Below are 12,172 nucleotides of genomic sequence, written 5' to 3' on the forward strand. Positions count from 1 at the left end.
TAAAAAACGTCGAGGATGTGTACTCGAATAGTAATGATCGGTACTATTTCCTTAGTCTGTATCTGGCAAATCTTCTTCGAGTACGCGCAGCTTATAGCGACTAAGTAACAAAAACTTTCGTCTAGAGGATCGAGATTGCGGTTGTCAAACGGAAATACAATCGCCAACTGAACGAAAAATCGAAATAATCAAAATTCCAATTTCGAAGCACAGCTCCCAAGAGTACTTATCTTTCAAAATAAACCCCCTCTCGAAAATTAAAGCACACTGCAGCCTCCCTTGAAAAAAAATGACGGCTAAACGCAAAGCCGCGCGCTAGCAGAGCGAGCTTGCGAATAGCCAAGCAGCGAGTTTAATTTAATCGCAGCGAGAGCAGTAGGCGTCCGCCCCTCCCGCGTATTATAGCGTATAGCCGCGGCGTCTCTCACTCTCTCTCTCTCTCTCGCGCGCGCATCGGGAAAGAAAATGCGCAAGCGCCGCAAGCTCGACACCCCGACTCTCTGTGTGCGTGCGGCAGCCGCGGAGACGCCGCTTCAGTGTACTCGCTGTTCTCCCACCGGCGCCAGTGTGTTTCGCTCCGCGAGTTATTTCCAACCTCGACTTCGCGCTTCCTCTCGTTTAACGCACGTCGTCGCGCCTCGCAGTCCTGTACCTTCGAGATTCGATCGCCTGTTGCGTGGATATAACCCGCACCAGAGAGATTGTATAGAAAAAGAGAGTTTGTCGGAGGAAAGCTACATGTGTGCGGCAGCTGCAGGTGGTGCACGCCATGCGGCGCCGCGCGCCAGCAGCTGGAGAACCGAGCCGAGGAAGTAGCAGCGGACAGTCTCCGCTTCGAGGTAACGAGCGTGCTTTATGTGTGTAGTTTTATGGACCATCGATCATCCGTCGTCAGTCCCTCTGAGGTAGATATCGGCGCCGTGTGAGTGTCTTCTCCCTCACCGCCGTTGTTGTTGTTGTTTTTCAGCCGGCGCGCGGTTTCCTCGCCCTCCCCGACTTCTTTCTCGCTTTTTTCTTACAACTGTGCTATATATTGGCTTACGATGGGAGCACACGACCGGCGCGCTGTATTCGCGTTAGCGCGGTTTGGTCCCCGCTGTTGCGTGATTGAAATCATTGCGGCGAACGAGAGAGACGTATCCCTATGGCTTCCGACTATTGTACGCTCGAAATTATTAAGTACTGCGGCGTTGCGCCGCGTATATATCGGAATAATGGCAGAAAAAAGCTCTTTTTCCCCGAGCCTCGGGCAATGGCTCGCTGACGCGCGGGGAGAAAGTTTTTCAAACGGTACGCGAATGCGGTTCCCTCGCAGTTTTTGAGAAACTTAAGAATGCAGTGCAGTATGCCATGTCGCCCACTCGATCTCGAATTTCGCGTTAGAATGGAGCGGGATGTATAGCGTGGGTACTAGTAATACATATAAACGTTTTAACAAAGCCGCGTGCGCATAGTAGCACACGCTAAACTGCAAGCGTATTATAGATCGGAAAGAAGCTTGGATGTCTGAGCTTTCAGCTCAGAGTAGAGAGACGGCTTCGATTCCAAAGGATTTATGAGCCAGAAGCATCGCGATATTTTTCCCTCTGCCAAAGCCTTCTTTCCCCTTTTGTTGTTTGTTCTGCCTCTGCCACCGCCGCACACACTGCTCTCAGGGAGATTTGTCGCCGCCTTTTTTATCGAAAGCTCCCAGTCCAGAGGGTTTTTAGGTTTCTGCGGGAAAGGGAGAGTGAGAGAAGAGCTTTTGAGACACGAGAGTTGATTCCGGTGTAGGTTTCCGATTGTGGACACACACGCACACATTCGACACGAGAAAGACGAAAGTTGTCTCTTCTTGTTCGAGGCTATCCGAGAGGCTAGGACGGCTAATTCGGAAGAAAATTTAGAGCAGAACTTGGCGAGCACGCCCGTGCCCTGGGACGCGTTGTAAATCAAGCATGGACACTTTGGACTTTGTTTCACCGAGTGGACGCTCTCGATTATTCACGTGCTTTACTTTTATTCTCGTACTTTCTTTGAGACGTGCATGCGAGAAAGTTGTCGGGACCTTTTTCGCCTTTGTTGCGAAAAAAGCTCCGTAAAGCTTTGTTTGAAAAATACTCCACAATACAGAGACGGTAATATTTTAGTATTAAAAGAAACTCGCGCAGGAAATGCATCAATATGATACGAATAAATGAAAAATGAAAAGCTAATTACAGCCCAGCGTATATAGTAACGAAAGAGCCATTGCCGAGCTTTCGCAATCGGAAAAATAATTTTATCTTAATCCGATAGAAAAAGAGAAAGACAGTGCGAGAGTGAGAGCAGAAAAAATTCTAAATAAAACGCACCCACGCCAGCGCAACAGAGCAACGGCAACGCATACATACTCGCAGAGAAACGCAGGGGGGTATAAAACTCGTGTGTCGTAAAAGAAAAATTCTTAGCAAAAGGAAGAGAAGAAGGAGTAGAAGAAGAAGCAGAAAAAAGCTCTATCGACCTCTCCCGCGAGTGTGTCCCTTTCTGCGACGACAGATAAGCGCCGACACGAAGAATTACGTTGGGAGGTATACATATACACATCGTCATTTGTGATCGGTATACGTCCGGCGTTGGGAAGGCGAGTTTTAATGATATTCGAGATTTTTTTCTAATGAGAAAAATCCCGCGCTTTGACACTCGCGCGCGCTCGAGAGCATAGGTATGTGCGCGTAAAACAAAGTTCCGAGATTACGAAGCTATTACAGCGAGAGATATGAAAAAAGCTACGGATCTAACGAGGATTGGAATAATGAGCAGTGCCTTTGCAAATGCATCTCGTCTCTCTCTCTCTCTCTCTCTCTCTCTCTCTCTCTCTCTCTCTCTCTCTCTCTCTCTCTCTCTCTCTCTCTCTCTCTCTTCTCTCTCTCTCTCTCTCTCTCTCTCTCTCTCTCTCTCTCTCTCTCTCTCTCTCTCTCTCTCTCTCTCTCTCTCTCTCTCTCCTCTCTCTCTCTCTCTCTCTCTCTCTCTCTCTCTCTCTCTCTCTCTCTCTCTCTCTCTCTCTCTCTCTCTCTCTCTCTCTCTCTCTCTCTCTCTCTCTCTCTCTCTCTCTCTCTCTCTCTCTCTCTCTCTCTCTCTCTCTCTCTCTCTCTCTCTCTCTCTCTGGTCATATAACGATGAAAATGCGTTCCGTAAAAAAGTGCAATATCAAAGGAATATAAGCCACTGCAAGATTGGTATGCACAAAACAGTCGCGGCCTCATCAGCCACTCGCTAATTTATTCAGCTACACACAAAGTCGTAAAATATGCATCGCCCAGGGAGAATAAGGGAGAAGTATAGTTCGCCCGCGCAAACAAGCCACATTAGCGCTCAACTCTCTTTAACGAAATATATAAATGTATGCATCAGGTTATTCATCGTCGACCAAGCGTACGTCCGCATTCGTACGTGATCGATCATCGGGCGTCATAATTATATCGAGACTGAACGCGTCCACTGCTCGCGCGCGTGTTTCCGCATGTATATCTGCGCTGCCTCTGCCATTCGGGACACATAAATCACGAGGTCGCCGTGTGAAGCTCTCCTGGGTATACAGTCATACACGTGTGTGTATGTGCGGAAAGGATAGGGAATAAGCTTGTATAACATAGAGATGCAGCGCGGCGACTCGTTATAAGGTGCCGGAGGCTGACGCGCGTATCATCGTCGTGGCTTTTGTGCTGCCGCTGCAGCACTTTTTTGCGACGCGTGATGAGATCCCTCGGTGATAAAGGGTGTATAGGATTTTAAACGGGTTCGCTGAGATTTCGCTTTCGATTAGCGAATACCGCGTGGTATATTTGCGAATGTTAGATAGAACGAGATCAAGTGGAGTAAGGTCGGCTTTGGTCAGACGGCAAAGCGCGTTAAGGACATCGTGATACATCGGGCTGTATGTGGGTGACAACTTTCTTATGAATTTTTTCCCAGAGATATTACGCTTGTTCTGAACTGGAGAAAGACAATAAAAACATTTTACACCGCAGCACGCGAGTTTCTTCTTCATATTTATGAGACGTATACACCAACACAGTACATTTTTACAGATTTAATTTGTTTTTAAGAAGTTTTCCAACGATATTTCGTAAATCAGGAAGAATCGTTTTCCTATTCATGAGTTTGGCGAAAATCGTTAAAAATTTCTTCGTTCGAATCTTGAAACGCGATTATGAAATATTTATTCAGGAGAGAGTACACACAGTGCAGAGCAAAGTTTGATCGAGCTTTAAAATTATTTTAGAGAGTGAATCGCACTCTTTCACTGTTTACTCGAAGTACCATATAGATTAATTGATCCAAATGATCCGTCGCAAGCACAAAGCTATGCCGACAGGCTTTATCGATTCTCTGCTAGAATTTTTATTGTGTTTCTCGGAACACTGAAAAAAATCACACGTCATAACAGAATATTCAATTTTGCCTGATATTAGCGTTCAATCAATTACAAACAAATGAACGTTCCGCGTTCTGCTTAGTACGTTATTTGTTTTTTGTGAACGTTGTGGAAAAGCTCCGGAAAATTTATCGACGGTTCTGTTTAATTAAATATCCCCGTGCAGTTTCTCTCGTAAATAATTGATAAAACAGCATACACCGAGAAAAAGTAATTGGCGCCCAGACAACAGGGTAGTATATTAGTAAGACCGAGAGCAGCGAGTATTGGAGCACTCGCTCGGGGCATTTCCAGCTCTTGGGCTAACGGTACACAGGGGCACGATGCGACTGCGGGCATCATACCATCCATCGGCTGTAACTTTCCCCTACTGTGCAACACCATCACTATCTCTCTAATAGCTGCAGGATAGTTTCAAGGACCAAATGTTTGAACGCATACATCGTAGTGGCTAATCAGAAATTGCTTATATACTACTGTGTTAGCTGCAGCCGGCTAATCACGTTTTATTCGAAGGGATTTTATTTTGATTTTTAACGTGGTTTGTTTATTGTGTGCTTTTTTCATGAAAATCGTTGTAAACCAATGGAAGCGCGGTGTAGAACGCACGCAACCAATTCAATATCGTCAATGTAAAGCTTGCAGCGATGGAAGCGATGCTTATAATAAAATATAAATATTATATTTCAATGCAAATTCATTCGATGTAAAAAAAGCTTCCAAAAGCTACGCGTATAAAACATTAATCTCATAGTTACATTCAAATCCCGAATAATATAATGCATCTTCCCAGCAGCTTGAATTTCCCAAATTCTCAGGCCTGAGCAGTAAACAAGTCTTAACCAGTTCCAAAATCAGTATATATAGCGATCCTCTTTACCATTCCGCGCATTCACCTGTACACAGCTATGCCGACGTAGGTACCCTCTTCATAAGTCATCGCGCCGCGCGCGGACCCTTCGTGTAATTAGGCCATTATGCTCGCGCTGCAATTTTAATTAGTTAATTACATAGCTGCATTAATCTGGCCCTTGCCCGCTTATTCGGCATGTGCAACGCGCCGACGAATTTACATGTAGATTCTACGCCCGCCTCCGCGCGATACAATTATCGCGAACGCTGTATATCTCTCGTCCCTCACGATGATAAGGCGTTGTTTCCCGTAATTCGTGATTTTCTGCGTGCCCCGACTCCCTGAAGCTATACCCCACGCTCTCGTAGCTCGTGTGGTTTTGTGGGCACCGCGCTGCTGGCATAGTACGCGATTGGAGTTGGGCTGAATATTACTATATGCAATTTGCAGCCAAGTTTCGTTAGCGATTGTTATTTGTTATAGTTTTTTAAACTCACGGTCGAAGTATTTTTGGATTTTGCTTTAACAAAGTCTTACAGGGTGAGAATGCAATATTGAAGATTACAGTGAATGCATTGCAAATTGATTCGAGCTGTTAACTAATGCAAGTGCAGCGATATTAATTTACCACAGGAATTTCGGCCAATAATGCAGTATACTTTCATGGTAAAACTAAAATTATGCGACGATTTAAATTTACTAAAACTTAATTATTTATTAAGCACATCCGACATAATCTCGAAAAAATATTCATCTCTCGAAGCCTGCCCGCAGGAAGTGAATTTATCGCGTAAATATATAACGAAAATGAAATTTTAAATTGAAAGAGCTGCGCGGATTACGCAAAATCGTGGAGTATCAATGTATACCATCAATTCCAGCCCTTGTTCCGCAAACAGCACAACTGGATTATCCTTCGGCTAAATTTCATATCGCACGAATCTAACTTTTCAGCCCCGTTCGCACTTTTTCACTCCTCCCTCTGGTATTTCACAAACATACGCCATACTCTGCTATACACAGCATCGGAAGGGAGGGATCCGTCCCGATCTCTATAAATAACACTCAAACATTCTCTCACTCTCTCTCTCTCTCTCTCTCTCTCTCTCTCTCTCTCTCTTTCTCTCTCAGGTTGCGCCAACACTTGGTGCAAGCACTCCTATTTCCCATCATCGATTACTGTTCACTGGCTTACTGCGACCTGACACAGGAACTTGACTTGAGGCTGCAGAGGCTTGCCAACACGGGGATCCGTTATATCTACGGTGTAAGGAGGGACGAGCATATCTCCCCTTATAGGCGTGAGTTGCAATGGCTTACCACCGCCGGACGTAGGAAATACTTCATAGCCTGTTTTCTAAGGAAAATGTTCAACACCTCCGCACATACCTACTTATTCGCCTATTTTGATTTCCACGTCGCACTCAGGCCTGTAAGAGGTGAGGTGACCCCCCTGGACATTCCGTCCTTCAAGACGGAGACGCTGAAGAACTCATTTTTCATCAGTGCTTCCTACCTCTGGAATAGCCTTCCATCTCACCTTCGCAACACACTATCCATATCATACTTTAAACAAACAGCTAAATCATACTTCTTTAAATTGGAAAACACGCAAACATGACGCAAACATACACACCCATCCATCTCATTTCACCTCATTCCATTTACTCTTCACACTATCACTTCTTACACAACAATTTTATCTTATCTGTATTTACTATATTTAAATATGTATAACATAATGTACAATAATAAAAGCATATAAATCTAAATCTAAAAAAAAAATCTAAACTCTCTCTCTCTCTCTCTCTCTCTCTCTCTCTCTCTCTCTCTCTCTCTCTCTCTCTGGCGTTCATATTCGGATAAGGAAACTTCGACTTCGCGCGAAGAATGAGTCTCGCTCGCGTAATTGCGGCATCGGAAACTGGAAACCTAATTCATGCGCGCATATATATACATCTGGGCAGTGACGGCTTGTCAATATTTAACGTCGCAAGCTCGCGTACATCTGGGGGTCAAACGGCCGGCACCTCTGAATCCCCGGCTAGTATTGAGCTTCCAAAGGGTTAATGTATACGTAATAATCTCGGAGTGACCGATGCGCGTATACTCGCGGTATACGGAGAAACTCTGCGCTGAGAATACAGCAAGCTCGGCTGCAATCGTAAGCGCGAAATTACGTTAATGTGGGCGTATAGAGCCGAGTTGCCGTGAGAAGCTTATAAGCGACGGTCATACAAGACTAATTTGGACGTGACTCATAAGCGCGAAACTTGGTGCATATGATTCAGAATTTTTTGTTTGTATCTGTATAATATACAAAGGGATTATTCTGTTGATCCATGTTGTGGGATATTATAAAATATAGACACTCGATCATTCGAGAGTTTCCGACAACGTACAGTTGAAATCGCGTCATTATTTTCTTTCTCCCTCACGATCTCAACCTCGTGTGGAGCGATTCTTTCACAATACAGCTGTAAGTATCCTTGGAATAAAGGTTAAATTGTTGTTATTCTTAAAATATTTCAAAATATCGGATGAATGCGAAAGAAAACACATACAAAGCTACGATTTGTCAAAGTGGATTTTACTCTCTGCATTGACTTTGTAAGTGCCTTTATACGGGCTTCGAATTTTCGAAATCGTGTATGCAAATTTCCATTCCAAACCAAAGCCAATTTCGTCAAGATCCAACGTACCCGATATGCATCCATGGCGTATCGCAGTATATAAATTTGCAAGTTTGTTATCTCCGCACGCGGGTGTACAACCCTGTAGATTTTAGCGGGTCGTCAATGCGTCGGAGGGTTGAATTTATATCGAGGCAAAATTGAATTCAACGCGCGCATTGAGTTAATTACTTTATCCCTCGTTTCACCGTCGCCACATTTGGAGATAAAGCGAGAAGATGGAAGTTCTTTTTTTCTCTCCCCTACAGTCGTAGATATGTATTATAGGTGTATATACGAGTGCGTAATCTGCACCCTATACAGGAGGATGACTATCGTTCCCCTTCAAAGTAGGCTATTTTTGTTCCTTAGACGCGATAATTTTTCGTGAGAATGCCAAATGGTTGAGTAATGAAAATGTAGTGAAATATTTCTAGGCGCTCGACTTTAGGTGAAACTTGGTGAAGATTATGAACGAAAATATCTTTACATTAACATATTTATGTTTCAGTGTTGAGTTAGGAAATCAAATTAAAGTTGGCATGGAAATGCTAAGATTTACTCATCTTCGTAAAGTCAAAATTTATAATTTACTCAATTATGCATTTTTTTACTTGTCAAACCAGATCTACTTTTTTTCTGGATCGACCTAATCCAATGAGAAACCATTTAAAATTTTAAAACGATTACAGATCATTTGTACATAGACAGCAATTACAAAGCTGCGTTTCTAGACGCGAATATATTGCTCAGAAATGTTTTTAATATTATTAATGTAATTCAAGCACTTTTAATATCAGACTTACATTTCTCTTTCTCAAATCGGTCCATTTATATCGCACCCTTTAAAGAGTAAAAGCAGCCAGACGACGCGCCCGCGCGTGACACTATTACTTTCTTGACAGATGCAAAGTGCAATTCCATCTTTAAGGGCTCTCTTCGTGCGAGAAAACCCTTAAAATTGCAGCCCATCCGAATATCCTGTCACTCATAGGTATATCGTAATTAAATCTGAAAATATATTATCCAATCTATATAAAACACCCTTTTTTCATCGTTGCATGGCTAAGTCCACACAGTAATATACAGTATCCAAGATAAGGATACACAAACGCGGTGCGCGATACCGAACAACAACAACAACAACAGCAACAACAACATAAATGTTTACCTACATCTTACATAAACAAAGGAGCTGAATCCAACCTAGATCAAAGATCGATTTCCCAAGCATCGCGGAACATGTATTCGCTCTGGTATAAGAAGAGCATCCGCGAAATTTTCAATACAACTCTCGAAAGTATCTCTCTCGTGGTGGTGTACCACCGCGCGCAGAGATACATAAATCGTTCTACTCGTTCGCCTTCCTCTTACCCGCCCCGGGGATGCGCGTATATGCTTTCACGAGCTACGAATGCGCCAATTGGGAATTCGCCCGTGTGCGGATCTCGAAAAGCTGCTTCAGCCGACGGGGCTAGTTTGTTTTTCGAGAAAGATATATTTCTTCGCGATCTCCTTTCTTTTTTCGATCGGGCTTCAAGTGCTATATGCGCTCATGTGTGTGTATGTGTGGAGAGTCGCGACGAAGTTCGTAACTGGAGCTTATGTTATAAGATTGGGTTGCTAACGAAGTAATAAGGAGATGCTGCGAGTGAATTGCGGGTTGAGACAACTTTATTTTTCCTTGCACGAGGTGTAAGGTAAATATTAAAATTGAAATTTATATTGAGAAACTTTGCAGTGATATTGTGTTCCGCTTGGGATGGCGATGTTGCATAAGGTATGAAAATAGATTGAATTGGAAGTATAATATCCCTGGTAGAAATTAATCTAGAAACTGACAAGTTCTTAGGATTTTAACACAAGAATTTGTCAGTTTTTAGGTTAATTTCTACCAGGGATATTTTATCGGTTTATTCGCGTGAATGTGATAGAAGTGTTGCTCTATAGGGATAGAGTATAATTTATGCCAATTGAATTTCCTCGAATGCGTATCGTTCGACCGACAATCAACGGAACATGATTTGATTAGATTTCCAAGAAAGTAGAAGTATTTTTCTCTCTATGGATTGACGTAATAATCACGATATTCTGTGTTTTACTTGGCTCTTGCGATAAATCTGCGATACGAGAGTATTTGAAAAAATCATTGCAAAATTGCCATCATTGTCTTCGTCTTATAAATATATTGATCACAATTTCTATTAAAATTTATTCGATATTTAATATTTGTATTTTATTGTTACGATTATAAGATTTAAAAAAAAACATGACGCATATTTACCATCTCATTATATTTCTTCCTTTAGTCAAAGTGCACCGCGACTGAAAAAAGTCCATACTTTTTTCCAGCAAATTCGCACAAACATGCTTTACTCGTTCCTCGTTCAAATTAAGATAAAGATTTATCCAACTTCGAATGTATCTTTTTTTTTTAAATGGCATTTGGAACTCGAAAGTTCATCGCCTCATCTACGCAAGCCTTCCACGCTGCCCTGTCTTGTGTCAATCCCACCCAAGATGCACCCCTCCGATCGACACCCACCCGTCCTATTTCTACTAGATCCGCTTTTACGTTGTCCTCCCATCTGCATCTAGGTCTACCTAAAGGTCGCATTACCATCGGCCTGCCCTTCATGACACGCGCTGCCGTACGGTCGTCTCCCATTCTCGCTACGTGCCCTGCCCATCCCAATTTGCGTGATTTTATTATTCTGTTAATAGTTGGTGATGCGTACAGATTGTGTAACTAATCATTGTGTAGTCTCCTCCATTCCCCGGTTTCCTCATCTTTCCTCGGCCCGTATATTTTTTGCAAGACTTTATTTTCAAATACCCTAAAACGGTTGTCCGCCTGCTTAATGAGAGCCCACGTTTCGCACCCGTACAGAACCACCGGCAGTATTATTGTCCTGTATATTCTTATTTTAACGTTTTTAGACAACAGCCTCGACTTAAGTAAATTACTCACGGCGTAGAAGCAAGCATTACCCGAATGGAGTCTCTTGTTTATTTCGACATTAATCTCGTTTCTATCATTTATGGTCGTACCCAGATATCTGAATTCGCTAACCTTTTGTAAAGTAAAATTTCCAACTCTGAAATCTCCCTCCCCTCTGCAGATGCCTAGTTTATCCACAATCATGTACTTTGTTTTGGATTCACTCACTTCTAACCCTGTATACTCTGCCGCTTTTATGAGGATTTCCGCGTTTCTTGCTACCGTTTCCCTACAATCCCCTAGTATATCCAAATCATCTGCGTAGCCTAGTATCTACGTTGTTCCATTAAGCGTTGCGCCCAGCTGGCTAACCTGTATTTTTCTAACGACATACTATAACGTTAAGTTGAACAGCACCGTAGAGAGCTCATCCCCTTGTTTTAAACCATCGCGTATCGTGAAGGGTTCTGATACATTACCGCCTACTCGGACCTTTCCCGTGCTTCCATTCAGGCATATTTGAATCAATCTCACGGATTTTTTTGGTACACCGAGAAGTACTAGAATTTGATACATTTTGCTTTGCTTAATATAATCGTACGCTTTTTTAAAATCTATAAATAGTTGGTGTATGGTTTCGCAAAATTCCCACTTTTTCTCTAACAAATGTCTTATGGTAAACATTTGATCGCTCATCGATCTGTTGCGCCGAAATCCACACTGATAATCTCCTACTATATCTTCCGCGAATGGAGTGAGTCTAGCTTGTATTACGTTGCTAAAAGTGAGATACCCCTATAGTTATTGCAGCCTGTCTTATCCCCCTTTTTAAAAATCGGTATAATGATAGATTCCTTCCAATTTTCGGGTATTGTTTCATTTTTCCAGATGGCACATACTAGTTTATAGATTTTAAAAGTAAGCTCGACACCCCCATATTTGAGTAACTCAGCTGGTATAGAGTCATTTCCCGCTGCTTTGTTGTTTTTTAGTTTTTTAATCGCGGCCTCTACTTCTTGGTAGCTCGGTTCATCCACATGGAGTTCAGCAGTGTGAATTTCGTCCCCTAATTCTTCGCTATTTTCGTGCACGTTTAATAATTTATCGAAATAGTTTTTCCACAGCGACAGTAATTCGTTGTCATTTGTTACGAGGTCTCCGTTTTCGTCCTTCATCAATTGCGCCTACTCCTAAAACCCTTTCTGATGGCGTTAATCGCTCTGTACATTTCGCGGAGGTTATTTTCCTTACTGTTTGTTTCTATTCTCCTAATAAGATTCTTTTAATACTCCCGCTTCTTATTTCTGTAG

At 42.7% G+C, this 12,172-nt stretch overlaps 1 protein-coding gene across 1 annotated transcript in view; it reads left to right on the top strand.

The window, feature by feature from the left end:
• The first annotated feature begins 502 nt into the window (after positions 1-502).
• Positions 503-12,172, top strand: part of LOC100116106 (somatostatin receptor type 2) — an 87,167-nt gene continuing 75,497 nt past the window's right edge. The window contains exon 1 of the mRNA XM_031922804.2: positions 503-839. The gene's annotated coding sequence lies outside the window, so the exon portion shown is untranslated. The remainder of the gene's footprint in view (positions 840-12,172) is intronic.

This window comes from Nasonia vitripennis, chromosome 2 (genome assembly GCF_009193385.2).
Source record: "Nasonia vitripennis strain AsymCx chromosome 2, Nvit_psr_1.1, whole genome shotgun sequence".
In the NCBI taxonomy this organism is placed as follows: Eukaryota; Metazoa; Arthropoda; class Insecta; order Hymenoptera; family Pteromalidae; genus Nasonia; species Nasonia vitripennis.